The sequence below is a fragment of the Nansenia antarctica genome, assembly GCF_963989245.1.
Source record: "Nansenia antarctica genome assembly, chromosome: 5".
Classification (NCBI taxonomy): domain Eukaryota; kingdom Metazoa; phylum Chordata; class Actinopteri; order Argentiniformes; family Microstomatidae; genus Nansenia; species Nansenia antarctica.
The window spans coordinates 47,592,565-47,597,564 of record NC_137690.1 but is presented as its reverse complement, the minus strand read 5'-3'; positions in this window follow the sequence as shown (position 1 = coordinate 47,597,564).

Genomic DNA, 5,000 nt, shown 5'->3' with positions numbered 1-5,000 from the left:
AGTATGGATGACCTATGTGACTCCACATCCACTCACCAGAGACACGGCTGGACATAGTACAGTGTTCAGTCACCAGACCTACAGACCACATCCGTCCACAGCTCAGGTTACAACACACAGGAGAGAGAGTGAGAAAGAGAGAAAGAGAGAGAGAGGGAGAGAGGGAGACAGACAGAGAGGGAGAGGGAGAGAGAGGTAGAGAGAAAGAGGGAGAGGGAGAGAGAGGGAGACAGACAGAGAGGGAGAGGGAGAGAGAGGTAGAGAGAGAGGGAGACAGACAGACAGAGAGGGAGATAGAGAGCGAAGGAGAGAGAGACAGACAGGGAGAGAGAGAGAGAGAGTGTGAGAGAGAGAGGGTGAGAGAGAGATAGAGAGAGATAGATAGAGAGAGAGATAGAGAGCGAGGGAGAGGGAGAGAGGGAGAGAGAGAGTGAGAGAGAGAGAGAAAGAGGGAGAGAGAAAGAAGGAGAGAGAGAAAAAGAGGGAGAGAGAGAGAGACAGAGAGAGGGGGGGATGGCGGCGGTTGTGGGGGGGCTTCTGGGAAGAGGAAGGTGAAGGGATGGTGAATCACAGATGTGGGGAAGGGGGGGGGGGAGATAACTGAGCGTGAGAGAGGTGCACTACGTAATATGACTGCATGTCATTATGAGCTTAAGGCTCTCTGTAACACACCTGCGACTCCTGCCCTAAACACACCACCTGTTCACACCTGGGTCCTGACTGAGACAAGCCAGCGCTCCTTAACGGTGTCATTAAGGTGACACTTGGGATGTCGCTAGTCAATGGTCGTCATAGTGACGACTCATGAGAATAAACTCACTTCCACCTTCAAGCAGACCATGCTTCTGTCATCACTAAGACGGTATGAGCATGGTTTAGCTTAACAGTGTCAACAGTCTGATTAGGTTGACATTACTGTATACACAGCATTTTTTATTTTAAAAACACATTCACAATTACCGGTAAGGCAATACCTCAATTACAGTCATTCAGTGTGTGTGTGTCTTATAGTATAAATAAACAGTAACACTTGAAGGCCACCATTGACACCCTGACAGGAGAAAATAGGACATAAAATGTGCTGATTTATTGGGAAAAACCACCACACGTAGTAGAAAAACATGTCAAGGACATTGAGAGAGGTGCAGAGAGTAAGTCGATATTTTCCTACACCACAATATTCCCGTTGTATATCACACACACATACACCCGCACACACACACACACACATACCCATTCCTGCTTCCCAGCCCTCACACACAGGTCTCTAAACTGAGGCCAACATTGTGTGTGCTTAAAGATTCCTCAAACCCTACCAGCCAGCTGTGACTTTTAACAGCCGCACCAACCCTCCACACACACACACACACATACACGCACACACACGCACCAACCCTCCACACACACACACACACACACACACACACACACACACACAGTCACGCCCACACACACAAACACAGTCACACACAAGCGCACGCACACACACACACACACACACACACACACACACACACACACACACACACACATGCATGCATGCACGTACACACACACACATTTCATAAAAGGTGGCTAAACTCTACTCAACATAAAGAAGGTGTGGGAGCAGTGTTTACGGTGTATTTACACATCTGACACATAGAGAAAGGGTGAGGAGCAGGATTCTATCACGTTTACTGGATCTAGTGTAAACGGACTGGTTCACTGTCACCATGGAGCATGGACGTGGCAAGCCAGTGTGACCTGAGTCAGCCACACTGGGGATACAGTGCTGATGAACTGACTGTTAACAGTTATGTTGCGAGCCATGGCTCTGAGAAATGTCATAATTGAGAGAAATGTAGTCACTGTTGGAGAATCAAGGCTTTAGTGTATGCGTGTGTTGCAGGAATACTACAGTATGACGTGCTTTAATGGTTTGCAGTTGGTCAATGAGAGATCCAATTCCATTTCTTGGAATTCTGTTTGTCTGTTTCTGGACCGGGAAAAACTGTCTAATCGATTGGGAACAAATGTGTTTGACCATAGATAATATGACAGGTCTGTGTTTTTTGCCTTGTAAGCCAGAGTGCTTTCCTTACCCTTGTTTTGTTTCACTAATCTTTTGGTGATGGATGCCTGGAGCAACAACATTCAGGAAATGCGTTTGTAGTATTCCATCATCTGGAGAAGATGAGGGGCCAAAAAGGAAAAGAGGTTCTTGTCCAAAAGGAGAGGCAGCCAAACTGAGCTTCATGATCAACGAAATGAAAGAGATTAACGACCTTCTTTCTCTCTCCTCCTCAAGCGCCCGGTGATACACCAGGAGTGGGGGTCAATTCCGAAAGTACTTTGAAGTTTCATTTTAATGACTATAAATAAGGCAATGTTTTTCCAATGGTTTCCCAATAAACGGATTAATGAGAAGCTTTTTATATCAACGGTTGTTTTTCCTATCTTTTTTTTAAATTGTCAATTCAAATTACGATCCAAATCCAATTGACCCAAACCCTGCCACGCTTCCTACCCCCACGTTCCTCTCTCGCTCTCTATCTGGTTCTCCCTTTCCCCTCTTCCTTTTCCACCCATCCCTCACTGCACAGGTTAACCTATGGTAGTCAAGGCAACCCATAGGCAGGCCACTTAGACCTTAAGGTGAGTGAAATTAGAATTGTTTGTTTTTTTGAATTTGAAATAAAGCTGGTTGTTTTTCGCTTTTTGACTGGTTTACAACTACGATACATTTTTCAGTTTTCCTATCCAGGTCTAAGAGGTCAGCCTATGGGTTGCCTTGACTACCATAGGTTAACCTGTCAAGAGTTGACCTCTAATGTTTGAATAATATTCATTCTCCTTCTCCCTGCTGTGTTTCTAGTCAGGTAAGCTCTAGAAGAGGGTATACATGTTGATGTACAGTAGGGAGGGTTTGGAAGGAGGAATATGAATGGAAGCAAACTAGATCTCTGGTCTCGGGATCAATATGTTTAATATTCCATAATGAATTATTAGTGTCATAGTGATGTTGACAGCAGGTGAGGGGGTATATGTTATGCCATAATGTCCTGTAGAGGTAGGACACATCATATGGATTTGGTTTTTCACAAGGCCATGAATAGGAAGCATATGGTCTCGGAATCAACATCTTTGTATTGGTGAAAGTGATTCTAACCAGATTTGGTGTCGGGCACACAGCTCGTTTGCACACAGCTCATTTGCAAGTTAATGAGACAGACAGTGAACTCTCTGGAGGTGTTGTTTATGAGTGATGTGGCCTCCAGATGTGGGACAAATTAGTTCTCCAAAGGATATATATTTATATATGTGCCATTTAGCTGCCGCTTTTATCCAAAGCGGCTAACATTGTAGCGAGTACATGAACTTTTTCTGTATATATAGTCCAAGCAGGAAGCGAACCCGCAACCTAAGCGTTGTTAGCGACATGCTCTACCAACTGAGCCACAGAGGACCACGTGAGGAGACCCATCACTATGGGACGTGCTCTCTTGTGTACCTTTCGCTGAAGACCCCTATCCAATCACGCCTGGTACCCACACTTCTAAGAAGATAGCCCTGCCTATCTGTTGGTGTCTATCCATTGGCGGTGTCCTTATATAACACCCATGGCTTGCCGCCTTTCTGTGGCCTCTTTATCTTTCTTGTACATCCTAAACCTTGGCTAGTCTGCCATGTCATCTATAGATAGATAGATAGATAGATAGATAGATAGATAGATAGATAGATAGATAGATAGATAGATAGATAGATAGATAGATAGATAGATAGATAGATAGATAGATAGATAGATAGATAGATAGATAGATAGATAGATAGACAGACAGACAGACAGACAGACAGACTGACTGACTGACTGACTGACTGACTGACTGACTGACTAGATAGATAGATAGATAGATAGATAGATAGATAGATAGATAGATAGATAGATAGATAGATAGATAGATAGGTAGGTAGGTAGGTACTTTATTGATCCCATTTCAGGTGCTATAGCAGCTCACACCACAAACAACAAAATAAGGTGACAATTGAATAGCAGACTAGAATAAAACATTTTAAAAATAAAAAACACAAAATAAAATAAAGATAGACCTAATAGACATCTTATATACAGTGCAGTGATTTAACATCCTCCAGCCTGACTCTGTTCACCATGATCGACCATGCTGGAGGAGGAGTTGTAGAGTACAAGAATAAGCCCACCATCAATCTCTCCACAGATATGTACGTCAGGACTGTGTGTTTGTTTCTGGTTTGAGAACACGCGGTGTGTCAGCAGTTCTGTGGTAAGCAGCGTGGAGCGGGACGGGACACACACATGGTGGGACTTAAGATGTGTTGGAGCTGTGGCTTCCTGAAGGTTCGCCGGCTGGTTTTCTTGTTGACTGATGCAGCTCCGGTTCTCACCGTCACACACCCACAAATAGGAGCCATGCAAATTCTTCATTTGTTATGTAAGGGCCCAGTTTTTGTCAACAGCTCCTGTTCCTTTACCTCACAGAAAGACAGACAGACAAACAGACAGAGAGACAGGTAGACAGCCATAACATACATATTCATCAATTCATCTAAATATTGTATGGAAGATGACTGGCAGGCAGGTAAAGGGCCAAACAAACAGACAGACAGAAAGTCAGACAGCCATAACATACATATTCATCAATTAATCTAAATATTGTATGGAAGATGATTGCAGTATAATCTGCCTTCAAAGGCGACAGGTCAGTAAATACAGGTAGATGGGCAGACAGACAGACAGCTGAAATCAACAGAACAATAGGAATGTATGTACATAATAGGTCCAATATGCACAGAAAATGTGTTACTGTCTATAGTAAAGTATCTACTGACAATATATGGGTGTAATTTTAGAAGTCTTGGAATGGGGCAAACCAGGGTATAGAATTACGTTTTTATGAAAACAAGGACGAGGAACTCGAACAGTAATTAAGAGGGGAAAGTTCATGGTTTTACATACTGGGCCCCAATGAAAAAACTGATTA